Here is a 27,023-nt window from a genome sequence, read left to right as displayed (position 1 = left end):
ACACGGGGGGCGCTCCAATAACTACACTTCAGAGCGCACCCGGGGCAAACCAAGCGCCTTGGTGCAATGGGACAAGATCGAGCATGCACCCGAGGCGCCCCGAACATGCACCAGGGTGCACTCGGCCCACATGTGAGTGCAGGTCATTGCGCCGAGGTGGTGTGCGAGCACCGCGGTGCAGACGAGACACTGTGCGCACTTGGGTGGGTCAGGTGCACCCATGATGCCCTATCCAAGTGCACGCACGTAGGCCAGGTCGGGTGCACACCCGACGCCCAGGCGAGGTGCGCGCACCCGGGCAAGGTTCACACTTGGCGAACAGGGCGCTCTTGGTGAGGGAGGGTGTGCACCTCGGCGGGGGTGGGTGGCCAGGGTGGATTCACACATGGGTCGCAGTTTGCTAAGTACACATTGCGACAAGCTCATAACGGGTGCGATCATACCAGCGTTAGTGCACCGGATCCCATCAGAACTCCGCAGTTAAGCGCGCTTGGGCCGGAGTAGTACTGGGATGGGTGACCTCTCGGGAAGTCCCGGTGTTGCACCCTTTTTTAGTTTTTTGTTGGGCATCGCAATGCTATTTGAATTAACCTTTTGCCTATTTCCATTCTCGTCGGGGCCGGGCCGGGGTGCGGTGCCCGCACTACCGCACACGCGGGGACGACACTGAGCATGCACCCGAGGCGCCTCGAGCACATAGACCACGGTGCAACCCAGGTGTTGTGTGCGCACCCCGGTGCGCTCGAGGTGCTATGCGCGCACCCAGGTGAAATCAGTGTGCACCTCGGCCAGTGCGCGCTTAGTCAAGTCGCGCACATTGGCCAAGGTGCACAGCGATGTTTCTTACTCTAAGGTTCCGCACCAGACGCTCGCGACAGGTGAGCGAAGCTGGGCGGGGTCGGGTGCGCGCCCGCGGCAGGGGCACGCAGCTGGAGAGCACTTTGGAGCACACCTTGGAGCACACTTCGGGGCGCTCCTTGGTGCGCACCAATGATGCGCTCCATTCAAAAGTTTTCTGAAAAGGCAAAAAAAATTGAGATTATAGAATTTCCCACTTAAGAGATTTTCAAAAAAAAAAAAAAAATGAAGGAAACGCGGGTGCCAAGGTGTGCGTGCCCGAGTGCCCACCCTAGTGCGTAGCCCAGCCAAGGTGTGCGCACCAAGGCGCCCGCCCTGGCGAAGGTGCATGCAAGGTGCGCACCCGGGGCAAACCGGACAATTAACCCAACTTTTGACTTCACGCGCACTAGAGGTGCGCACCTTGGAGCGCACGAGAGGTGCGCACCTTGGAGCGCACTTCGTAGCGCTTCTTGGTGCGCACCAATCTTAGGCACCTCAGAGCGCACCCGAGGCAAATCAGGTTGTGACTTCATGCATGCCCCACCTTGGAGCACACTTTGGAGCGCTCCTTGGTGCGCACCAAGGTGCCCACCCCGACGAAGGTGCACACGAGGTGCACAACCAGGGCAAACCGGGCTCCGACTTCGTGCACGCCGCACCTTGGAGCACACTTTATAGCACTCCTCGGTGCACACCATGGTGCCCACCACGGTGCGCTGCCCAGCCAAGGTGTGTGCACCAAGGTGCCCACACGGCAAAGGTGCGCACCTGGGGCAAACCGGGTTCTGACTTCGTGCACACCGCACCTTGGAGCACACATCGGGGTGCTCCCGGGTCCGCACCAGCATTGCGCACCGTGGTGGACACCTCGAAGCACACCAAAGGTGGGCAGCGAGGTGCGCACCTTTGATGCGCCGCCTTCACTAATTTCCATAAAAGGCAAAAAAAGATGAGATTTTTTAATTTCCTTTTTGAAAGATAGTGAAAAAAAGGGAAAGCGGGTGCCATCTTGAGCCCACCCTGGTGCACAGCCCAGGCAAGGTGTGCGCACCAAGGTGCCCACCCTGGCGAAGGTGCGCACCCGGGCAATTAACCCAACTTCCGACTTCATGCGTGCCAGGGTGGGAGCGCACCCAACAACTTGGCCTGGGAAGAGCCAATGCGAGAAACCCCACCAAACGCTCCGACAAAAAAAAGGGGGTGCTCCAATAACCCCACTTCGGAGCGCAACTGGGGCAAACCCAGCCAAGGTGTGCACCAAGGTTCTTGCCCCGGTGAAGGTGCACGCGAGGTGCGCACCCAGGGCAAATCGGGCTCTGACTTCGTGGATGCCATGGTGCCCACCAAGGTGCGCAACCCAGCCAAGGTGCCCACCGCAGCGAAGGTGCACGCGAGGTGCGCAACCGGGGCAAACCGGCCTCCGACTTCGTGCACGCCGCACCTTGGAGAACACTTCAGAGCGCTCCTCGGTGCACACCATGGTGTCCACCACGGCGCGCAACCCAGCCAAGGTGTGCGCACCAAGGTGTCCACCCCGACGAAGGTGCGCACCCGGGGCAAACCGGGCTCCGACTTCGTGCATGCCACACCTTGGAGCACACATCGGGGTGCTCCCGGGTTCGCACCAGCGTTGCGCACCGTGGTGGGCACCTCGAAGCACACCAAGGTGGATAGCGAGGTGCGCAGCTTTGATGCGCCGCCTTCACTAATTTCCATAAAAGGCAAAGAGAATGAGATTTTAAAATTTCGGTTTTGAAAGATAGTGAAAAAAAGGGAATGCGAGTGCCATCTTGAGACTGCCCTGGTGCGCAGCCCAGGCAAGGTGTGCGCACCAAGGTGCCCACCCTGGTGAAGGTGCGCACCCGGGCAATTAACCCAACTTCTGACTTCGTGCGCGCCAGGGTGGGAGCACACCCAACAACCGAGCCTGGGAAGAGCCATTGCGAGAAACCCCACCAAACGCTCTGACAAAAAAAAGGGGGCGCTCCAATAACCCCACTTCAGAGTGCACCCGGGGCAAACCCATCCCAGGTGTGCACCAAGGTGCTCGCCCAGCGAAGGTGCACGCGAGGTGCGCACCCGAGGCAAACCGGGCTCCGACTTCGTGCACGCTGCACCTTGGAGCACACATCGGAGTGTTCCTAGGTTTGCACCAGCATTGTGCACAGTGGTGGGCACCTCGGAGCACACCAAGGTGGGTAGCGAGGTGCACACCTTTGATGTGCTGCCTTCACTAATTTCTAGAAAAGGCAAAAAAAAAAGTGAGATTTTAAAATTTTTGTTTTGATAGATAGTGAAAAAAACGGAACGCGGGTGCCATCTTGAGCCCGCCTTAGTGCGCAGCCCAGGCAAGGTGTGCACACCAAGGTGCCCACCCTAGCGAAGGTGCGCACCCGGGGCAAACAGGGCAATTAACCTAACTTTCGACTTCGTGTGCGCCAGGGTGGGTGCGCACCCAACAACCGGGCTAGGGAAGCCCCAATGTGAGAAACCCCACCAAACGCCCGGACAAAAATAGAGGGAGCGCTCCAATAACTGCGCTTCGGAGCGCACCAGTTGCACACCTGGGGCAAACCGAGCGCCTTGGTGCATCAGGGCGAGATTGAGCGTACTCCCGAGGTGCCCCGAACATGCACTAGGGTGCACTCGGCCCACATGTGAGCGCAGGTTGTTGCGTCGAGGTGGTTTGCAGGCACCGCGGTGCAGATGGGACACTGTGCGCACTCGAGCGGGTCAGGGGCGCACACAATGCCCCGTCCAGGTGCATGCACATAGGCTGGGCCGGGTGCACACCCTACGCCCGGGTGAGGTGCACGCACCCGGGCAAGGTTCACACTCGTCTAACAAGGCGCGCTTGGCGAGGGAGGGTGTGCACCTCGGCAGGGGTGGGTGGCCGGGGTGGATTCGCATGTGGGTCGCGGTTTGCTAAGTACACACTGCGACAAGCTCATAACGGGTGCGATCATACCAGCATTAGTGCACCGGATCCCATCAGAACTCCGCAGTTAAGCACGCTTGGGCCGGAGTAGTACTGGGATGGGTGACCTCCCGAGAAGTCCCAGTGTTGCACCCTTTTTTAGTTTTTCGTCGGGCGTCGCAATGCTATTTGAATTAAACTTTTGCCTATTTGCGTTCTCGTCGGGGTCGGGCCGGGGTGCGATGTGGTGCCTGCACTACCGCATGCGCGCGGGCGACACCGAGCACGCACCCGAGGCGCCCCAAGCACACAGACCACGGTGCAACCCGGGCGTTGTGCGTGCACCCCGGTGCGCCCGAGGTGCTGCGCACGCACCTAGGTGAAATCGGTGTGCACCTCGGCCAGTCCGCACTCGGTTGAGTCGCACTCATTGGCCAAGGTGCACAGCGATGTTTCTTACTCTAAGGTTCTGCACTAGACGCCCGGGACAGTTGAGCGAAGCTGGGCGGGGTCGAGCGCGTGCCTAGGGCAGGGGCGTGTAGCTGGAGAGCAGTTTGGAGCACACCTTGGAGCACACTTTGGGGTGCTCCTTGGTGCGAACCAATGATGCGCTCCATTCAAAAGTTTCCTGAAAAGGCAAAAAAAATTGAGATTATAGAATTTCCCACTTGAGAGATTGTCAAAAAAAAAAAAAAAATTGAAGGAAACGCGGGTGCCAAGGTGTGCGTGCCCGGGTGCCCACCTTGGTGTGCAGCCCAGCCAAGGTGTGCGCACCAAGGCGCCCACCCTAGTGAAGGTTCACGCAAGGTGCGCACTCGCGGCAAACCGGACAATTAACCCAACTTTCAACTTCATGCGCACCAGAGGTGCGCTCCTTGGAGCGCACGAGAGGTGCGCACCTTGGAGCGCACTTCAGAGTGCTCCTTGGTGCGCACCAATCTTGGGCACCTCAGAGCGCACCATGGCGCTCACCAAGGTGCATAGCCCAGCCAAGGTGTGCGCACCCTGGCAAAGGTGCGCACCCGGGGCAAACCGAGCTCCGACTTCGTGCGCACCTTGGAGCGCACAAGAGGTGCGCACCTTGGAGGACACTTTGGAGTGAACCTTGGTGCGCACCTCGGAGCGCACCATGGTGTCGACCAAGGTGCGCACCAGAGCACCATGGCGCCCATTGAGGTGTGCACCTTTGATGTGCTGCCTTCACCAATTTCCAAAAAAGGCAAAAAAACATTGAGAAGATGTGCTCACCGAGGTGCCCACCCTGGCGAAGGTGCACGCGAGGTGCGCACCCGGGGCAAACCGGGCTCCGACTTTGTGCACACCATGCTGCGCACCTTGGAGGGCCATGGTGCACACCTTGGAGCACACTTCGGAGTGCTCCATGGTGCCCACCACGGTGAAGGTGCACGCGAGGTGCGCACCCGGGGCAAACCGGGCTCTGACTTCGTGCACGCCGCACCTTGGAGCACACTTCGGAGCGCTCCTTGGTGCGCACCATGGTGCCCACCAGGGCGCACAACCCAGCCAAGGTGTGCGCACCGAGGTGCCCACCCTGGGGAAGGTGCACGCGAGGTGCACACCTGGGGCAAACCGGGCTCCGACTTCGTGCACGCCATGGTGCCCACCGAGGCGCACAACCCAGCCAAGGTGCCCACCGCAGCGAAGGTGCATGCGAGGTGCGCACTCGAGGCAAACCGGGTTCCGACTTCGTGCACGCTGCACCTTTAAGCACACTTTAGAGCGCTCCTTGGTGCACACCATGGTGCCCACCAGGGCGCGCAGTGTAGCCAAGGTGTGCGCACCAAGGTGCCCACCCCGGCGAAGGTGCGCACCTGGGGCAAACCGTGCTCCGACTTCATGCACACCGCACCTTGGAGCACACATCGGGGCGCTCCCGGGTTCACACTAGCGTTTCGCATCGTGGTGGGCACCTCGAAGCACACCAAGGTGGGCAGCGAGGTACGCACCTTTGATGCGCCGCCTTCACTAATTTCCATAAAAGGCAAAAAAAAACAAGATTTTAAAATTTCCGTTTTGAAAGATAGTGAAAAAAAGGGAATGCGGGTGCCATCTTGAGCTTGCCCTGGTGCGCAACCCAGGCAAGGTGTGTGCACCAAGGTGCCCACCCTGGCGAAGGTGCGCACCCGGGCAATTAACCCAACTTCCGACTTCGTGTGTGGTAGGGTGGGAGTGCACCCAACAATCGTGCCTGGGAAGAGCCAATGCGAGAAACCCCACCAAATGCTCCGACAAAAAAAGAGAGGGCGCTCCAATAACCTTGCTTTGGAGGGCACCCAGGGCAAACCCAGCTAAGGTGTGCACCAAGGTGCTCGCCCCGGTGAAGGTGCACGCGAGGTGCACACCCAGCGCAAACCGGGCTTCGACTTCGTGCACGTTGCACCTTGGAGCACACTTCGGAGCATTCCCGAGTTCGCACCAGCATTGCGCACCGTGGTGGGCAGCGAGGTGCGTTGCCTTCACTAATTTCCAGAAAAAGGCAAAAAAAAAAGCGAGATTTTAAAATTTCCGTTTTGAAAGATAGTGAAAAAAATGAAACGCGGGTGCCATCTTGAGCCCGCTTTGGTGCGCAGCCCAGGCAAGGTGTGTGCACCAAGGTAACCACCCTCACAAAGGTGTGCACCCAGGGCAAACAGGGCAATTAACCCAACTTCTGAATTCGTACGCACCTAAGAACTGGGCCTGGGAAGCCCCAATGCGAGAAACCCCACCAAACGCCCAGACAAAAACAGAGGGGGCACTCCAATAACCGTGCTTCGGAGCGCACCAGGTGCGCACCTGGGGCAAACCGAGCACCTTGGTGCCCTGGGGCAAGATCGAGCATGCACCCGAGGTGCCCCAAACATGCACTAGGGTGCACTCGACCCACATGTGAGCGCAGGTCGTTGCATCGAGGTGGTGTGCGGGCACCGCGGTGCAGACGGGACACTGCGCACACTTGGGCGGGTCGACTGCGCACACGACGCCCCGTCCAGGTGCACACACGTAGGTCGCGCCAAGTGCACACCCGACGCCCGAGCGAGGTGTGCGCACCCATGCAGGGTTCACACTTGGCGAATAGGGCATGCTTGGTGAGGGAGGGTGTGCACCTCGGTGGGGGTGGGTGGTCGGGGTGGATTCGCATGTGGGTCGCGGTTTGCTAAGTACACACTGCGACAAGCTCATAACGGGTGTGATCATACCAGCGTTAGTGCACCTGATCCCATCAGATCTCCGTAGTTAAGCGCACTTGGGTAGGAGTAGTACTAGGATGGGTGACCTCCCAGGAAGTCCCAGTGTTGCACCCTTTTCTAGTTTTTCGTCGGGCGTCGCAATGCTATTTGAATTAACCTTTTGCCTGTTTGCGTTCTCGTCGGGGCCGGGCTAGGGTGCGATGCTCGCACTACCCCGCGCGCGAGGGCGACACCGAGTGCGCACCCAAGGCACCCCTAGCACATAGACCACGGTGCAACCCGGGCGTTGTGTGCGCACCCCGGTGCACCCGAGGTGCTGCGCGCACACCCAGGTGAAATTGGTGTGCACCTCGGCCAGTGCACGCTCGGTCGAGTCGCACACGTTGGCCAAGGTGCACAACGATGTTTCTTACTCTAAGGTTCTGCACTAGACGCCTGGGACAGGTGAGCGAAACTGGATAGGGTCGGGTGCGCGCCCGAGGCAAGGGCACGCAGATGGAGAGCACTTTGGAGCGCACCTTGGAGCACAATTCAAGGCGCTCCTTGGTGTGCACCAATGATGCGCTTCGTTCAAAAGTTTCCTGAAAAGGCAAAAAAAATTGAGATTATAGAATTTCCCACTAGAGAGATTGTCAAAAAAAAATAAAAAATTGAAGGAAATGCGGGTGCCAAGGTGTACGCGCCCGGGTGCCCACGCTGGTGCGCAGCCCAGCTAAGGTGTACGCACCAAGGCGCCCACCCTGGGGCGCATGCAAGGTGCGCACTCGGGGAAAATCGGACAATTAACCCAACTTTCGACTTCGCGCACACTAGAGGTGCGCACCTTGGAGCACACGAGAGGTGCGCACCTTGGAGCGCGCTTCAGAGTGCTCCTTGGTGCGCACCAATCTTAAGCACATCGGAGCTCACCATGCCGCCCACCAAGGTGCGCAACCTAGCCAAGGTGTGCGCACCCTGGCAAAGATGAGCACCTGGGCCAAACCGAGCTCCGACTTCACGCGCACCTTGGAGCGTACAAAAGGTGCGGACCTTGGAGGACACTTCGGAGTGAACCTTGGTGCGCACCTCGGAGCGCACCATGGCGCCCACCAAGGTGCGTAGCCCAGCCAAGGTGTAGGCACCCCAGGCAAACCGATCTTCGAATCATGCGCAGCAGAGGTGCACGCCATCGTGCGCACCTTGGAGCACACTTCGGAGCGCTCCTTGGTGCGCACCGATGTTGCGCACCTCGGAGCGCACACGAGGAAAACAAGGCAATTAACCTGACTTTCGACTTCGTGCACACCTCAGAGTGCTCCCGGGTTCGCACATCGGAGCCCACCTAGGTGCGCACCTTTGATGCGCTGCCTTCACCAATTTCGAGAAAAGGCAAAAAAACATTGAGAAGATGTGTGCACCGAGGTGCCCATCGTGGTGAAGGTGCACGCGAGGTGCGCACCCGGGACAAACCGAACTCCGACTTCGTGCACGCCATGGTGCACACCTTGGGGCATACTTCAGAGCGCTCCATGGTGCCCACCGCGGCAAAGGTGCACGCGAGGTGCGCACCCGGGGCAAACCGGGCTCGGACTTCGTGCATGTCGCACCTTGGAGCACACTTCGGAGTGCTCCTTCATGCGCACCATGGTGCCCACTAGGGCACGCAACCCAGCCGAGGTGTGCGCACCGAGGTGCCCACCCCGGCGAAGGTGCACGCGAGGTGCGCACCTAGGGCAAACTGGGCTCCAACTTCGTGCACGCCATGGTGCCCACCAAGGCATGCAACCTAGCCAAGGTGCCCACCGCGGCGAAGGTGCACGGGAGGTGTGCACCAGGGGCAAACCGGGCTCCGACTTCGTGCACGCCTCACCTTGGAGCACACTTCAGAGCGCTCCTCGGTGCACACCATGGTGCCCACCAGGGCGCGCAACCCAGCCAAGGTGTGCGCACCAAGGTGCCCACCCCAATGAAGGTGCGCACCCGGGGCAAACCGGCCTCCGACTTCGTGCATGCCACACCTTGGAGCACACATCGGGGCACTCCTGGGTTTGCACCAATGTTGTGCACCGTGGTGGGCACCTTGAAGCACACCAAGGTGGGCAACGAGGTGCGCACCTTTGATGCGCCGCCTTCACTAATTTCCATAAAAGGCAAAAAAATGAGATTTTAAAATTTTTGTTTTGAAAGATAGTGAAAACAATGGAATGCGGGTGCCATCTTGAGCCCGCCCTGGTGCGCAGCCCAGGCAAGGTGTGCGCACCAAGGTGCCCACCCTGGCGAAGGTGCGCACCCGAGCAATTTACCCAACTTCTTACTTCGTGCGCGCCAGGGTGGGAGCGCACCCAACAACCGGGCCTGGAAAGAGCCAATGCGAGAAACCCCACCAAACGCTCCAACAAAAAAAGAGGGGGCGCTCCAATAACCCCGCTTCGGAGCGCACCCGGGGCAAACCTAGCCGAGGTGCCCACCCCGGCGAAGGTGCACGCGAGGTGCGCACCCGGGGCTAACCGGGCTCCGACTTCATGCACGCCGCACATTGGAGCACACTTCGAAGTGCTCCCGGGTGCGCACCAGCGTTGCGCACCATGGTGGGCACCTCGGAGCACACCAAGGTGGGCAGCGAGGGGCGCACCTTTGATGCGCTCCCTTCACTAATTTCCAGAAAAGGCAAAAAAAATGAGATTTTAAAATTTCCGTTTTGAAAGATAGTGAAAAAAACTGAACGCAGGTGCCATCTTGAGCCCGCCTTGGTGCACAGTCCAGGCAAGGTGTGTGCACCAAGGTGCCCACCCTGGCGAAGGTGCACACCCGGGCATTTAACCCTACTTCCGACTTTGTGCGGGCCAGGGTGGGTGTGCACCCAACAACCGGGCCTGGGAAGAGCCAATGCGAGAAACCCCACCAAACGCTCCGACAAAAAAAGAGAGGGTGCTCAAATAACCCCGCTTCGGAGCGCACTCGAGGCAAACCTAGCCAAGGTGCCCACCCCAGTGAAGGTGCACGTGAGGTGCACACCCAGGGCAAACCGGGCTCCAACTTCGTGCATGCCACACCTTGGAGCACACATTGGGGCGCTCCTGGGTTCGCACCAGCGTTGCGCACCGTGGTGAGCACCTCGGAGCACACCAAGGTGGGCAGCGAGGTGTCCACCTTTGATGCACTGCCTTCACTAATTTCACTAATGCGCAGTCCGGGCAAGGTGTGCGCACCAAGGTGCCCGCCCTGGCGGAGGTGTGCACCTAGGGCAAACCGGGCTCCGACTTCGTGCACGCCATGGTGCCCACCAAGGCACGCAACCCAGACAAAGTGCATGCGAGGTGCGCACCCGAGGCAAACCATGCTTTGACTTCGTGCACGCCGCTCCTTGGTACCCACCAAGGCGCGCAACCCAGCCAAGGTCTGCACACCAAGGTGCCCACCCTGATGAAGGTGGACGCAAGGTGCGCACCTGGGGCAAACCGGGCTCCGACTTCGTGCATGCCACACCTTGGAGCACACATCGGAGCGCTCTCGAGTTCGCACCAGCGTTGCGCACCGTGGTGGGCAGCGATGTGCGCACCTTTGATGCGCTGCCTTCAATAATTTCCAAAAAAGGCAAAAAAAATGAGATTTTAAAATTTTCGTTTTGAAACATAGTGAAAAAAACGGAACGTGGGTGCCATCTTGAGCCCGCCCTGGTGCGTAGCCCAGGCAAGGTGTGCGTACCAAGGTGCCCACCCTGGCCGGGGTGCGCACCCGGGGCAAACCAGGCTCTGACTTCATGCACGCCATGGTGCCCACCAAGGCGCGCAACCCAGCCAAGCTGCCCACCGTGGCAAAGGTGCACGCGAGGTGCGGACCCGGGGCAAACCGGGCTCCGACTTCGTGCATGCCGCACCTTGGAGTACACTTCAGACCGCTCCTTGGTGCGCACCATGGTGCCCATTAGGGCGCGCAACCTAGCCATGGTCTGCACACCAAGGTGCCCACCCTGGCGAAGGTGCACATGAGGTGCGCACCCGGGGCAAACCGGGCTCTGACTTCGTGCACGCCGCACCTTGGAGCACCGAGGTGCCCACCCTGGCGAAGGTGCACACGAGGTGCGCACCCGGGGCAAACCGGGCTCAACTTCGTGCACGCCATGCTGCGCACCTTAGAGCACCTTGGAGGGCCATGGTGCGCACATTGGAGCACACTTCGGAGCGCTCCATGGTGCCCAGTGCAGCAAAGGTGCATGCGAAGTGCGCACCCGAGGCAAACTGGGCTCCGACTTCGTGCACGCCACACCTTGGAGCACACTTCAGAGCGCTCCTTAGTGTGCACCATGGTGCCCACCAAGGCGCACAACCCAGTCGAGGTGTGTGCACCGAGGTGCCCACCCCGGCAAAGGTGCACGCGAGGTGCGCACCTGGGGCAAACCGGGCTCCGACTTCGTGCATGCCATGGTGCCCACCAAGGCGTGCAACCCAGCCAAGGTGCCCACCGCGGCGAAGGTGCACGCGAGGTGCGCTCCCAGGGCAAACTGGGCTCTGACTTCGTGCACGCCGCACCTTGGAGCACACTTCAGAGCGCTCCTCGGTGCACACCATGGTGCCCACCAGGGCGCGCAGCCCAGCCAAGGTGCCCACCCTGGCGAAGGTGCACACCCGGGGCAAACCGGGCTCCGACTTCATGCATGCCACACCTTGGAGCACACATCGGGGCGCTCCCGGATTCGCACCAGTGTCGCGCACCTCGAAGCAGACCAAGGTGGGCAGTGAGGTGCGCACCGTGGTGGGCACCTCGGCAGCGAGGTGCGCACCTTTGATGCGCCGCCTTCACTAATTTCCATAAAAGGCAAAAAAAAATGAGATTTTAAATTTTCCATTTTGAAAGATAGTGAAAAAAAAGGAATGCAGGTGCCATCTTGAGCCCACCCTGGTGCGTAGCCCAGGCAAGGTGTGCGCATGAAGGTGCCCACCCTGGCAAAGGTGCGCACCTGGGCAATTAACCCAACTTCTGACTTTGTGCGCGCCAGGGTGAGAGTGCACCCAACAACCGGGATTGGGAAGAGCCAATGCGAGAAACCCCACCAAACGCTTCGAAAAAAAAAGAGGGGGCGCTCCAATAACCCCGCTTCAGAGTGCACCCGGGGCAAACCCAGCCAAGGTGTGCACCAAGGTGCTCGCCCCGTCGAAGGTGCACGCGTGGTGCGCACTTGGGGCAAACCGGGCTCCAACTTCGTGCACGCCGCACCTTGGAGCACACTTCGGAGCGTTCCCGGGTTCGTACCAGCATTGCGCACCGTGGTGGGCACCTCGGAGCACACCAAGGTGGGCAGCGAGGTGCTCACCTTTGATGCAGTGCCTTCACTAATTTTCGAAAAAGGCCAAAAAAAAAAGCGAGATTTTAAAATTTCCGTTTTGAAAGATAGTGAGAAAAATGGAACGCGGGTGCCATCTTGAGCTCGCCTTGGTGCGCAACCCAGGCAAGGTGTGCGCACCAAGGTGCCCACCCTGGCGAAGGTGCGCACTCGAGCAATAAACCCAACTTCCGACTTCGTGCGCGCCAGGGTGGGAGCGCACCCAACAACCGGGCCTGGGAAGAGCCAATGCGAGAAACCCCACCAAACGCTTTGACAAAAAAAGAGGGGGCGCTCCAATAACCCCGCTACGGAGCGCACCCTTGGCGAACCCAACCAAGGTGTGCACCAAGGTGCTCGCCCCGTCGAAGGTGCATGCAAGGTGCGCACCTAGGGCAAACCGGGCTCCGACTTCGTGCACGTTGCACCTTGGAGCACACTTCGGAGTGTTCCCGGGTTCGCACCAGTGTTGCGCACCGTGGTGGGCACCTCGGAGCACACCAAGGTGGGCAGCAATGTGCGCACCTTTGATGCATGACCTTCACTAATTTCCAAATAAGGCAAAAAAAAAAGCAAGATTTTAAAATTTCCGTTTTGAAAGATAGTGAAAAAAATGGAACGCGGGTGCCATCTTGAGCCCGCCTTGGTGCGCAGCCCAGGCAAGGTGTGCGCACCAAGGTGCCCACCCTGGCGAAGGTGCGCACCCGGGGCAAACAGGGCAATTAACCCAACTTCCGACTTCGTGCGCGCCAGGGTGGGTGCGCACCCAACAACCGGGCCTAGGAAGCCCCAATGTGAGAAACCCCACCAAACACTCAGACAAAAACAGAGGGGGCGCTCCAATAACCGCGCTTCGGAGCGCACCAACTGTGCACCTGGGGCAAATAGAGCGCCTTGGTGCACCGAGGCAAGATCAAGCGTGCACCCAAGGTGCCCCGAACATGCACCAGGGTACACTCAGCCCACATGTGGGCGCAGGTCGTTGCGCCGAGGTGGTGTGCGGGCACATCGGTGCAGATGGGACACTGCGCGCACTTGGGCGGGTCGAGTGCGCACACGATGCCCCGTCCAGGTGCATGCACGTAGGCCGGGCCGGGTGCACACCCGACGCCCGGGTGAGGTGCGCGCACCCAGGCAGGGTTCACACTTGGTGAACAGGGCGCGCTTGGCGAGGGAGGGTGTGCACCTCGGCGAGGGTGGGTGGCCGGGGTGGATTCGCACGTGGGTCATGGTTTGCTAAGTACACACTGCGACAAGCTCATAACGGGTGCGATCATACCAGCATTAGTGCACCGGATCCCATCAGAACTCCGCAGTTAAGGGCGCTTGGGCCGGAGTAGTACTGGGATGGGTGACCTCCCGGGAAGTCCCGGTGTTGCACCCATTTTTAGTTTTTCGTTGGACGTCGCAATGCTATTTGAATTAACCTTTTGCCTGTTTGCATTCTCGTCAGGGCCGGGCCAGGGGTGACACCGAGCGCGCACCCGAGGCACCCTGAGCACACAGGCCACGGTGCAACTCGGGCATTGTGCGCGCACCCCGGTGCACCCGAGGTGCTGCGCGTGCACTCAGGTGAAATCGGTGTGCACCTCGAGCAGTGCGCGCTCGGTCGAGTCGCGCATGTTGGCCGAGGTGCACAGCGATGTTTCTTACTCTAAGGTTCTGCACCAGACACCCAGGGCCAGGGGTAGGGGCACGCAGCTGGAGAGCACTTTGGAGCGCACCTTGGAGCACACTTCGGGGCGCTCCTTGGTGCGCACCAATGATGCGCTCCGTTCAAAAGTTTCCTGAAAAGGCAAAAAAAATTGAGATTATAGAATTTCCCACTTAAGACATTGTGAAAAAAAAATAAAAAATTGAAGGAAACATGGGTGCCAAGGTGTGCGCGCCTGGGTGCCCACCCTGGTGCGTAGCCCAACCAAGGTGTGCGCACCAAGGCGCCCACCCTGGCGAAGGTGCATGCAAGGTGTGCACCCGGGGCAAACTGGACAATTAACTCAACTTTCAACTTCGCGCGCACCTTGGAGCGCACTTCAGAGCGCTCCTTGGTGTGCACCAATCTTGGGCACCTCAGAGCGCACCATGGCGCCCACCAAGGTGCGCAGCCTAGCCAAGGTGTGCGCACCTTGGTTAAACCGAGCTCCAAGTCATGCGCAGCAGAGGTGCACACCATCGTGCGCACCTTGGAGCACACTTCGGAGCGCTCTTTGGTGCGTACTGATGTTGCGCACCTCGGAGCACACTCGGGGAAAACAAGGCAATTAACCCGACTTTCGACTTCGTGCGCACCTCGGAGCGCTCCTAGGTTTTTACCTCGGAGCACAGCGAGGTGCGCACCTTTGATGCGCTACCTTCACCAATTTCCAGAAAAGGCAAAAAAACATTGAGAAGATGTGCGCACCGAGGTGCCCACCCTGGCGAAGGTGCACGTGAGGTGCGCACCCGGCGCAAATCGGGCTCCGACTTTGTGCACGCCATGCTGCGCACCTTGGAGGGCCATGGTGCGCACCTTGGAGCACACTTCAGAGCGCTCCATGGTGCCCATCGCAGCGAAGGTGCACGCAAGGTGCGCACCCGAGGCAAACCAGGCTCTGACTTCGTGCACGCTGCACCTTGGAGCACACTTCTGAGAGCTCCTTCGTGCGCACCATGGTGCCCACCAGGGTGCACAACCCAGCCGAGGTGTGCGCACCGAGGTGCCCACCCCAACGAAGGTGCACGCGAGGTGGGCACTCGAGGCAAATTGGGCTCTGACTTCATGCACGCCATGGTGCCCACCAAGGCGTGCAACTTAGCCAAGGTGCCCACCGCGACGAAGGTGCACACGAGGTGCACACACGGGGCAAACCGAGCTCCGACTTCGTGCACTCTGCACCTTGGATCACACTTCAGAGCGCTCCTTGGTGCACACCAGGGCGCGTAGCCTAGCCAAGGTGTGCGTACCAAGGTGCCCACCCCGGCGAAGGTGCGCACCCGGGGCAATCCGGGCTCCAACTTCGTGCATGCCGCACTTTGGAGCACACATCGGGGCGCTCTTGGGTTCGCACTAGCGTTGCGCACCATGGTGGGCACCTCAAAGCGCACCATGGTGGGCACCTCAAAGCACACCAAGGTGGGCAGCGAGGTGCGCACCTTTGATGCGCCACCTTCACTAATTTCCATAAAAGGCAAAAAAAAATGAGATTTTAAAATTTCTGTTTTGAAAGATAGTGAAAAAAAGGGAATGCGGGTGCCATCTTGAGCCCGCCCTTGTGCGCAGCCCAGGCAAGGTGTGCGCACCAAGGTGTGCACCCTAGCGAAGGTGCACACCTGGGCAATTAACCCAACTTCCGACTTCGTGCGCGCCAGAGTGGGAGTGCACCCAACAATCGGGCCTGGGAAGAACCAATGTGAGAAACCCCACCAAACGCTCCAACAAAAAAAGAGGGGGCGCTCCAATAACCTTGCTTCGGAGCGCACCCGGGGCAAACCCAGCCGAGGTGCCCACCCCGGTGAAGGTGCACGCGAGGTGCGCACCCAGGGCAAACTGGGTTCCGACTTCGTGCATGCCGCACCTTGGAGCACACTTCGGAGTGCTCCCGAGTGCGCACCAGCATTGTGCACCGTGGTGGGCACCTCGGAGCACACCAAGGTGGGCAATGAGGTGTGCACCTTTGATGTGCTTCCTTGACTAATTTCTAGAAAAGGTAAAAAAAATGAGATTTTAAAATTTCCGTTTTGAAAGATAATGAAAAAAACAGAACGCAGGTGTCATCTTGAGCCCGCCTTGGTGCGCAACCCAGGTAAGGTGTGCGCACCAAGGTGCCCACCCTGGAGAAAGTGCGCACCCGATCAATTAACCCTACTTCTGACTTCGTGCGCGCTAGGGTGGGTGTGCACCCAACAATCGGGCTTGGGAAGAGCCAATGCGAGAAACTTCACCAAACGTTCTAACAAAAAAAGAGGGGGCACTCGAATAACCCCGCTTTGGAGCGCACCCGGGGCAAACCCAGCCAAGGTGCACGCGAGGTGCGCACCTGGGGCAAACTGGGCTTCAACTTCGTGCACACCACATCTTGGAGCACACTTTGAAGCGCTCCTTGGTGTGCACTGTGGTGCCCACTAGGGCGCGCAACCCAGCCAAGGTGTGCGCACCAAGGTGCCCACCCCAGCGAAGGTGCACGAGAGGTGCGCACCCGGGGCAAACCGAGCTCCGACTTCATGCACGCCACACCATGGAGCACACATCAGGGTGCTCCCAGGTTCGCACCAGCGTTGCGCACCATGGTGGGCACCTAGGAGCACACCAAGGTGGGCAATAAGGTGCGCACCTTTGATGCGATGCCTTCACTAATTTCCAGAAAAGGCAAAAAAAAATGAGATTTTAAAATTTCCATTTTGAAAGATAGTGAAAAAAGTGGAACGCGGGTGCCATCTTGAGCCCGCCCTGGTGCGCAATCCAAGCAAGGTGTGTGCACCAAGGTGCCCACCCTGGCAGAGGTGAGCACCCGGGGGAAACCAAGCTTCGACTTCGTGCATGCCATGGTGCCCACCAAGGCGCACAACCCAGCCAAGGTGCACGCGAGGTGCGTACCCGAGGCAAACCGAGCTTCGACTTCGTGCATGTCGTACCTTGGTGCCCACCAGGGCACGCAACCTAGCCAAGGTCTGCACACCAAGGTGCCCACACTGGTGAAGGTGCATGCGAGGTGCGCACCCAGGGCAAACTGGGCTCCGACTTCGTTCATGCCGCACCTTGGAGCACACATCGGAGCGCTCCCGAGTTTGCACCAGCGTTGCGCACCGTGGTGGGCAGTGATGTGCGCACCTTTGATGCACTGCCTTCACTAATTTCCAGAAAAGGCAAAAAAAAATGAGATTTTAAAATTTCCGTTTTGAAAGATAGTGAAAAAAATAGAATGCGGTTGCCATCTTGAGCCCGCCCTCATGCGTAGCCCAGGCAAGGTGTGCGTGCCAAGGTGCCCACCCTGGCGGATGTGCGCACCTGGGGCAAACCAAGCTCTGACTTCGTGCACGCCATGGTGCCCACCAAGGCGCGCAACCCAGCCAAGGTGCCCACCATGACGAAGGTGCACGCGAGGTGCGCACCCGGGGCAAATTGGGCTCCGACTTTATGCACGCCGCACCTTGTAGCACACTTCAGAGTGCTCCTTGGTGTGCACCATGGTGCCCACCAGGGCACGCAACCCAGCCAAGGTCTGCACACCAAGTTGCCCACCCTGGCGAAGGTGCACGCGAGGTGCGCACCCGGGGCAAACCGGTCTCCGACTTCATGCATGCTGCACCTTGGAGCACACATCAGAGCGCTCCCGGGTTCGCACCAGCATTGCGCACCATGGTGGGCAGTGAGGTGCGCACCTTTGATGCGCTGCCTTCAGTAATTTCCAGAAAAGGCAAAGAAAAATGAGATTTTAAAATTTCTGTTTTGAAAGATAGTGAAAAAAATGGATCGCGGGTGCCATCTTGAGCCCGCCCTGGTGCGCAGCCCAGGCAAGGTGTGTGCACCAAGGTGCCCAACCTAGCGAAGGTGTGCACCCGGGGCAAACTGGGCAATTAACCCAACTTCCGATTTCGTGTGCGCCAGGGTGGGTGCGCACCCAACAACCGGGCCTGGGAAGCCCCAATGCGAGAAACCCCACCAAAATCTCAGACAAAAAAAGAGGGGGCGCTCCAATAACCCCGCTTCAGAGCGCACCGGAAACCCCACTGGACGCTTGGGAAAAAACGTAATGTGCACCCGAAGCCCCTACCCAAAAATCCCCACTTCGGACATGGGGAGCTGCAACAGTAAAAAGCCTCATTAAACTCTCGGATGGAAAGGTGGCTCGAGGGTAATGCCTGAAACCCTACTTCCACTTCCGACCAAGGCAACCCCCCTCTTCAGAGCCCCGGCCAAACCCCGGATGAGAAACCCTTCTTCGGAGCCCTGCCCAGCACTTGGACGAAAAAAATGTGGCCCCCGGATGAGAAACCCCTCTTCGGAGCCCCGCCCAGCACTTGGAGGAAAAAAATGCGGCCCCCGGATGAGAAACCCCTCTTCGGAGCCCTGCCCAGCACTTGGACAAAAAAAATGCGGCCCAAGGGTTTCCCAGCTTGGAACCCGGATGAGAAACCCCTCTTGGGAGCCTCGCCCAGCACTTGGACGAAAAAAATGCGGCCCAAAGGTTGCCCAGCTTGGCACCCGGATGAGAAACCCCTCTTCGGAGCCCAGCCCAGCACTTGGACGAAAAACCCCAGATGAGAAACCCTTCTTCGGAGCCCCGCCCAGCACTTGGACGAAAAAAATGTGGCCCCCGGATGAGAAACCCCTCTTCGGAGCCCCGCCCAGCACTTGGACGAAAAAAATGTGGCCCTCGGATGAGAAACCCCTCTTCGGAGCCTCGCCCAACACTTGGACGAAAAAAATGCGGCCCCCGGATGAGAAACCCCTCTTCGGAGCCCCGCCCGGCACTTGGACAAAAAAAATGCGGTCCAAGGGTTGCCCAACTTGGCACATGGATGAGAAACCCCTCTTCGGAGCCCCACCCAGCACTTGGACGAAAAACGCTGGATGAGAAACCCTTCTTCGGAGCCCCGCCCAGCACATGGACAAAAAAATGCGGCCCCCGGATGGGAAACCCCTCTTCGGAGCCCTGCCCAGCACTTGGACAAAAAACCCCAGATGAGAAACCCTTCTTCGGAGCCCTGCCCAGCACTTGGACGAAAAAAATGCGGCCCCCGGATGAGAAACCCCTCTTTGGAGCCCCGCCCAGCACTTGGACGAAAAAAATGTAGCCCAAGGGTTGCCCAGCTTGGCACCCATATGAGAAACCCCTCTTCGGAGCTTGGAAAACCCCACTCAGCCCTTTGACAGAAAGGCGGACCCAGGGTCGCATCATTTTCATCCACACTTAGCATCTGGGGAAGAAAAGAGTGCGCCACAAACCACGCTCAACCCTTGGACAAAGAAAAGGTCAGCGAAGGATTCACACGTGGGTTGCGGTTTGCTAAGTACACACTGCGACAAGCTCATAACGGGTGTGATCATACCAGCGTTAGTGCACTGGATCCCATCAGAACTCTGCAGTTAAGCGCGCTTGGGCCAGAGTAGTACTGGGATGGGTGACCTCCCGGGAAGTCCCGGTGTTGCCCCCTTTTTTAGTTTTTCGTCGGGCGTCGTAATGCTAATTGAATTAGCCTTTTGCCTGTTTGCGTTCTCGTCAGGGTCAGGTCGGGGTGCGGTGCCCGCACTACCGCGTGTGCGGGGGCGACATCGAGCGCGCACCAGAGGCATCCCGAGCACACAGGCCATGGTGCAACTCGGGCGTTGTGTGCGCACCCCGGTGCGCCCGATGTGCTACGCGCGCACCTAGGTGAAATCGGTGTGTGCGCTCGATCGAGTCGTGCACGTTGGCAAAGGTGCACATCGATGTTTCTTACTCTAAGGTTCCGCACTAGATGCTCGGGACAGGTGAGCGAAGCTGGGTGGGGTCGGGTGCGCGCCCGGGGCAGGGGCACGCAGCTGGAGAGCACTTTGGAGCACACCTTGGAGCACACTTCGGGGTGCTCCTTGGTGCACACCAATGATGCTCTCCGTTCAAAAGTTTCCTGAAAAGGCAAAAAAAATTGAGATTATAGAATTTCCCACTTGAGATATTGTCAAAAAAAATAATAATAATAAAATTGAAGGAAACGTGGGTGCCAAAGTGTGTGCACCCGGGTGCCCACCCTGGTGCGCAGCGCAGCCAAGGTGTGTGCACCAAGGCACCCACCCTGGCGAAGGTGCACGCAAGGTGTGCACCCGGGGCAAACCGGACAATTAACCCAACTTTCAACTTCGCACGCACCAGAGGTGCGCGCCATGGTGCGCACCTTGGAGCGCACTTCGGAGCGCTCCTTGTTGCGCACCAATCTTGGGCACCTCGGAGCGCACCATGGCGCCCACCAAGGTGCGTAGCCTAGCCAAGGTGTGCGCACCCTGGCGAAGGTGCGCACCTAGGGCAAACCGAGTTCCGACTTCGCACGCACCTTGGAGTGCACAAAAGGTGCGCACCTTAGAGAACACTTTGGAGTGAACCTTGGTGCGCACCTCGGAGCGCACCATGGCGCCCACCAAGGTGCATAGCCTAGCCAAGGTGTGCGCACCCCAAGAAAACTGAGCTCCGAATGGTGCGCAGCAGAGGTGCATGCCATCGTGCGCACCTTGGAGCACACTTTAGAGCGCTCCTTGGTGCGCACCGATGTTGTGCACCTCGAAGCGCACCCGAGGAAAACAAGGCAACTAACCCGACTTTCAACTTCGTGCACACCTCGGAGCACTCCTGGGTTCGCACCTCGGAGCACATCGAGGTGCGCACCTTTGATGCGCTGCCTTCACCAATTTCCAGAAAAGGCAAAAAAACATTGAGAAGATGTGAGCACCGAGGTGCCCACCATGGCGAAGGTGCACGCGAGGTGCGCACCCGGGGCAAATCGGGCTCCAACTTCGTGCACGCCATGCTGCGCACCTTGGAGCACCTTGGAGGGCCATGGTGTGTGCCTTGGAGCACACTTCAGAGCACTCCATGGTGCCCATGACGGCGAAGGTGCACGCAAGGTGCGCACCCTTGGCAAACCGGGCTCCGACTTCGTGCATGCCGCACCTTGGAGCACACATCGGAGCGCTCCTTGGTGTGAACCATGGTGCACACCAGGGCGCGTAACCCAGCCAAGGTGTGCACACTGAGGTGCCTACCCCAGCGAAGGTGCACACGAGGTGCGCACACAGGGAAAACCGGGCTCCGACTTCGTGCACGCCATGGCGCCCACCAAGGCGCGCAACCCAGCCAAGGTGCCCACCGCGGCGAACGTGCACGCGAGGTGCGCACCCGAGGCAAACCGAGCTCCGACTTCATGCACGCCGCACCTTGGAGCACACTTCAGAGCGCTCCTCGGTGCACACCATGGTGCCCAGTAGGGTGCGTAGCCTAGCCAAGGTGTGCACACCAAGGTACCCACCTTGGCGAAGCTCCGCACCCAGGGCAAATCGGGCTCTGACTTCATGCACGCCACACCTTGGAGCACACATCGGGGCACTCCTGGGTTCACATTAGCGTTGTGCACCGTGGTGGGCACCTCGAAGCACACCAAGGCGGGCAACGAGGTACGCACCTTTGATGCACCGCCTTCACTAATTTTCATAACAGCCAAAAAAAATGAGATTTTAAAATTTTTGTTTTGAAAGATAGTGAAAAAAGGGAATGCGGGTGCCATCTTGAGCCCGCCCTGGTGCGTAGCCCAGGCAAGGTGTGCACACCAAGGTGCCCACCCTGGCGAAGGTGCGCACCCGGGCAATTAACCCAACTTCCAACTTCATGCGCGCCAGGGTGGGAGCGCACCCAACAACCGGGCCTGGGAAGAGCCAATGCGAGAAACCCCACCAAACGCTCCGACAAAAAAAGAGGGGGTGCTCCAATAACGCGGGTTCCATCTTGAGCCCGCCCTAGTGCGCAGCCCAGCCAAGGTGTGCACACCAAGGTGCCCACCCTGGCGAAGGTGCGTACTCAGGGCAAACAGGGAAATTAACCCAACTTCCGACTTCGTGCGCGCCAGGGTGGGTGCGCACCCAACAACCGGGCTTGGGAAGCCCCAATGCGAGAAACCCCACCAAACGCTCGGACAAAAATAGAGGGGGCGCTCCAATAACCGCGCTTCGGAGCGCACCAGGTGCGCACCTAGGGCAAACCGAGAGCCTCTATGCACCGGGGCAAGATCGACCGTGCACCTGAGGCGCCCCGAACATGCATTAGGGTGCACTCGGCCCACATGTGAGCACAGGTCGTTGCGCCGAGGTGGTGTGTCGGGGTGGATTCGCACGTGGGTCGTGGTTTGCTAAGTACACACTACGACAAGCTCATAATGGGTGCGATCATACCAACGTTAGTGCACCGGATCCCATCAGAACTCCGCAGTTAAGCGCGCTTGGGCTGGAGTAGAATTGGGATGGGTGACCTCCCGGGAAGTCTCGGTGTTGCACCCTTTTCTAGTTTTTCGTCGGGCGTCACAATGCTATTTGAAATAACCTTTTACCTGTTTGCGTTCTCATCGGGGCCGGGCTGGGGTGTGGTGCCCGAACTACCACGCGCGCAGGGGCGACACCGAGCATGCACCCGAGGCGCCCCGAGCACAAAGGCCACGGTCCAATCCGGGTGTTGTGCGCGCACCCCGGTGCACCCGAGGTGCTGCACGCGCACCCAGGCGAAATCGGTGTGTACCTCGGCCAGTGCATGCTCGGTCGAGTCGTGCATGTTGGCCAAGGTGCACAACGATGTTTCTTACTCTAAGGTTTCGCACCAGATGCTCGGGACAGGTGAGCTTAGCTGGGCGGGGTCGGGTGCACGCCCGGGGCAGGGACACGTAGCTCCGTTCAAAAGTTTCCTGAAAAGGCAAAAAATTTGAGATTATAGAATTTCCCACTTGAGAGATTGTCAAAAAAAAAAAAAAAAAGGAAACGCAGGTGCCAAGGTGTGCGCACCTGGGTGCCCACCCTGGTGCGCAGCCCAGCCAAGGTGTGCGCACCAAGGCACCCGCCCTAGTGAAGGTGCACACAAGGTGCACACCCGGGGCAAATCGGACAATTAATAGAACTTTCGACTTCACGCGCACCAGAGGTGCACGCCATGGTGCACACCTTGGAGTGCAGGAGAGGTGCGCACCTTGGAGCACACTTCGGAGCGCTCCTGGGTGTGCACCGATGTTGCGCACCTCAGAGCGCACCCGGGGAAAACAAGGCAATTAACCCAACTTTCAACTTTGTGTGCACTTCGGAGCACTCCCGAGTTCACACCTCGGAGCACACCGAGGTGAGCACCTTTGATGCGTTGCCTTCACCATTTTCTAGAACAGGCAAAAAAAACATTGAGAAGATGTGCGCACCGAGGTGCCCACCCTGGTGAAGATGCACGCAAGGTGCCCACCCTGGTGAAGGTGCACGCGAGGTTCACACCCGGGGCAAATCGGGCTTCGACTTCATGCACGACATGCTGCGCACCTTGGAGCACCTTGGAGGGCCATGGTGCACACCTTAGAGAACACTTCGGAGCGCTCCATGGTGCCCACCGCGATGAAGGTGCACGCGAGGTGTGCACCCGGGGCAAACCGGGCTCCGACTTCGTGCACGCCGCACCTTCGAGCAAACTTCAGAGCGCTCCTTGGTGCGCACAAGGGCGTGCAACCCAGCTGATTTGTGCGCATCGAGGTGCCCACCCCGATGAAGGTGCACGCAAGGTGCGCACCCGGGGCAAACTAGGCTCCGACTTCGTGCATGCCATGGTGCCCACCAAGGCGTGCAACCCAGCCAAGGTGCCCACTGCGGCGAAGGTGCATGCGAGGTGCGCACCCGGGGCAAACCGGGCTCCGACTTCGTGCACGCCGCACCTTGGAGCACACTTCAGAGCGCTCCTCAGTGCACACCATGGTGCCCACCAGGGCGCGCAGCCCAGCCAAGGTGTGTGAACCAAGGTTCCCACCCCGGCGAAGGTGCGCACCCGGGGCAAACCGGGCTCCGACTTCGTGCACGCCGCACCTTGGAGCACACATCGGGGCGCTCCCGGGTTCACACCAGTGTTGTGCACCGTGGTGGGCACCTCAAAGCACACCAAGGTGGGCAGGGAGGTGCGCACCTTTGATGCGCCGCCTTCACTAATTTCCATAAAAGGCAAAAAAAATGAGATTTTAAAATTTCCATTTTGAAAGATAGTGAAAACAAGGGAATGCAGGTGCCATCTTGAGCCCACCCTGGTGCACAGCCCAGGCAATGTGTGCGCACCAGTGTGCCCACCCTGGTGATGGTGCGCACCTAGGCAATTAACCCAACTTCCGACTTCGTGCGCGCCAGGGTGGGAGCGCACCCAACAATCGGGCTTGGGAAGAGCCAATGCGAGAAAACCCACCAAACGCTCCAACAAAAAAAGAAGGGGCGCTCCAATAACCCCGCTTTGGAGCGCACCCAGGCAAACCCAGCCGAGGTGCCCACCCCGACGAAGGTGCACACGAGGTGCGCACGTGGGGAAAATCGGGCTCCGACTTCGTGCACCCCGCACCTTGGAGCACACTTCGAAGTGCTCCTAGGTGCGCACCAGCGTTGCGCACCATGGTGGGCACCTCGGAGCACCCCAAGGTGGGTAGCGAGGTGAGCACCTTTGATGCGTTGCCTTCACTAATTTCCAGAAGAGGCAAAAAAAAACAAGATTTTAAAATTTTTGTTTTGAAAGATAGTGTAAAAAACGGAATGTGGGTGCCATCTTGAGCCCGCCTTGGTGCATAGCCCAGGCAAGGTGTGCGCACGAAGGTGCCCACCCTAGCAAAGGTGCGCATCTGCGCAATTAACCCTAGTTCCAACATCATGTGCGCTAGGGTGGGTGCGCACCCAACAACCGGGCCTGTGAAGAGCCAATGCAAGAAACCCCACCAAATGCTCCGACAAAAAAAGAGGGGGTGCTCCAATAACACCTCTTCGGAGCGCACCTGGGGCAAACCCAGCCAAGGTGCCCACCTCGGCAAAGGTGCACGCGAGGTAAGCACCCGGGGCAAACTGGGCTCTGACTTCGTGCACACTGCATCTTGGAGCACACTTCGAAGCGCTCGTTGGTGCGCACCATGGTGCGCACCATGGCGCACAACCCAGCCAAGGTGTGCGCACCAAGGTGCCCACCCCGACGAAGGTGCACGTGAGGTGCGCATCTGGGGCAAACCGGGCTCTGACTTCGTGCACGCCACACCTTGGAGCACACATCGGGGCGCTCCCAGGTTCACACCAGCATTGCACATCGTGGTGGGCACCTCGGAGCACACCAAGGTGGGCAGCGAGGTGCGCACCTTTGATGCGTTGCCTTCACTAATTTCGAGAAAAGGCAAAAAAAAAATGAGATTTTAAAATTTCTATTTTGAAAGATAGTGAGAAAAATGGAACGCGGGTGCCATCTTGAGCCCGCCGTGGTGCGCAGTCCAGGCAAGGTGTGTTCACCAAGGTGCCCACCCTGGCGGAGGTGTGCACCCGGGGCAAACCGGGCTCCGACTTCATGCACGCCATGGTGCCCACCAAGGTGCGCAACCTAGTCACGGTGCACGCGAGGTGCACACCCGGGGCAAACCGGGCTTCCACTTCGTGCATGCCGCACCTTGGTGCCCACCAGGGTGCGTAACCTAGCCAAGGTCTGCACACCAAGGTGCCCACCCCGGCGAAGGTGCACGCGAGGTGCGCACCCAGGGCAAACCGGGCTCTGAGTTCGTGCATGCCGCACCTTGGAGCACACATCGGAGCGCTCCTGGGTTCGCACCAGCGTTGCGCACCATGGTGGGCAGCAATGTGCGCACCTTTGATGCGTTGCCTTCACTAATTTCTAGAAAAGGCAAAAAAAATGAGATTTTAAAATTTCTGTTTTGAAAGATAGTGAAAAAAATGGAACGCAGGTGCCATCTTTAGCCTGCCCTGGTGTGCAGCCCAGGCAAGGTGTGTGCACCAAGGTGCCCACCCTGGTGGAGGTGCGCACCCGGGGCAAACTGGGCTCCGACTTCGTACACACCATGGTGCCCACCAAGGTGCGCGACCTAGCCAAGGTGCCCACTACGGCGAAAGTGCACACGAGGTGCACACCCAGGGCAAACTGGGCTCCGACTTCGTGCATGCCGCACCTTGGAGAACACTTCAAAGCGCTCCTTGGTGTGCACCATGGTACCCACCAGGGCACGCAACCCAGCGGTGGGCAGTGAGGTGCACACCTTTGATGCGCTGCCTTCACTAATTTCCAAAAAAGGCAAAAAAAAATTAGATTTTAAAATTTTTGTTTTTGAAAGATAGTGAAAAAAACGGAATGCGGGTGCCATCTTGAGCCCGCCCTGGTGCGCAGCCCAGGCAAGGTGTGCGCACCAAGGTGCCCACCCTGGCGAAGGTGTGCACCCGGGGCAAACCGGGCAATTAACCCAATATCCGACTTCGTGCACGCCAAGGTGGGTGCGCACCCAACAACCGGGTTTGGGAAGCCCCAATGCGAGAAACCCCACCGAACGCTCGGACAAAAAAAGAGGGGGTGCTACAATAACCCTACTTTAGAGTGCACCAAAAACCCCACTGGATGCTTGGGCAAAAACTTAATGTGCACCCGAAGCCCCTACCCAGAAATCCCCACTTCGGACATGGGGAGCTGCAATGATAAAAGGCCTCACTAAACTCTCAGACGAAAAGGTGGCTCGAGGGTAATGCCTGAAACCCCACTTCCACTTCCGACCGAGGCAGCCCCCGTCTTTGGAGCCCCACCCAAACCCCGGATGAGAAACCCTTCTTCGGAGCCCCGCCCAGCACTTGGATGAAAAAAATGCAGCCCCCGAATGAGAAACCCCTCTTCAGAGCCCTGCCCAGCACTTGGACGAAAAAAATGTGGCCCCCGGATGAGAAACCCCTCTTCGGAGCCCCACCCAGCACTTGGACGAAAAAAATGCGGCCCCGGGATGAGAAACCCCTCTTCGAAGCCCCGCCCAGCACTTGGACGAAAAAATTGCGGCCCAAGGGTTACCCAGCTTGGCACTCAGATGAGAATCCCCTCTTCGGAGCCCCGCCCAGCACTTGGACAAAAAAAATGTGGCCCAAGGGTTGCCCAGCTTGGCACCCAGATGAGAAACCCCTCTTTGGAGCCCCGCCCAGCACTTGGACGAAAAAAATGCGGCCCCTAGATGAGAAACCCCTCTTCAGAGCCTCGCCCAGCACTTGGACGAAAAAAATGTGGCCCCCGGATGAGAAACCCCTCTTTAGAGCCCCGCCCAG

The 27,023-nt window shown here is 59.1% G+C and overlaps 5 non-coding genes and 1 pseudogene across 5 annotated transcripts; all 6 read left to right on the top strand.

The window, feature by feature from the left end:
• Window positions 1-429: 429 nt before the first annotated feature.
• Window positions 430-548, top strand: LOC131062247 (5S ribosomal RNA). The gene has a single exon (XR_009110841.1). It is a non-coding gene; the product is annotated as a 5S ribosomal RNA (ribosomal RNA).
• Window positions 549-3,794: 3,246 nt separating this feature from the next.
• LOC131062266 (5S ribosomal RNA) lies at window positions 3,795-3,913 on the top strand. Its single transcript, XR_009110859.2, has one exon. It is a non-coding gene; the product is annotated as a 5S ribosomal RNA (ribosomal RNA).
• A 3,030-nt stretch (window positions 3,914-6,943) lies between these two features.
• On the top strand, window positions 6,944-7,062 carry LOC131062051 (5S ribosomal RNA; annotated as a pseudogene).
• Window positions 7,063-13,512: 6,450 nt separating this feature from the next.
• Window positions 13,513-13,631, top strand: LOC131062259 (5S ribosomal RNA). The gene has a single exon (XR_009110852.1). It is a non-coding gene; the product is annotated as a 5S ribosomal RNA (ribosomal RNA).
• A 5,631-nt stretch (window positions 13,632-19,262) lies between these two features.
• LOC131062269 (5S ribosomal RNA) lies at window positions 19,263-19,381 on the top strand. Its single transcript, XR_009110862.1, has one exon. It is a non-coding gene; the product is annotated as a 5S ribosomal RNA (ribosomal RNA).
• Window positions 19,382-22,125: 2,744 nt separating this feature from the next.
• LOC131062047 (5S ribosomal RNA) lies at window positions 22,126-22,244 on the top strand. Its single transcript, XR_009110672.2, has one exon. It is a non-coding gene; the product is annotated as a 5S ribosomal RNA (ribosomal RNA).
• The last annotated feature ends 4,779 nt before the right edge of the window (window positions 22,245-27,023 follow it).

This window comes from Cryptomeria japonica, chromosome 2, assembly GCF_030272615.1.
Source record: "Cryptomeria japonica chromosome 2, Sugi_1.0, whole genome shotgun sequence".
Classification (NCBI taxonomy): Eukaryota; Viridiplantae; Streptophyta; class Pinopsida; order Cupressales; family Cupressaceae; genus Cryptomeria; species Cryptomeria japonica.
The sequence above is the reverse complement of the archived record's forward strand: the minus strand, read 5'-3'. Positions and strand labels throughout refer to the sequence as shown.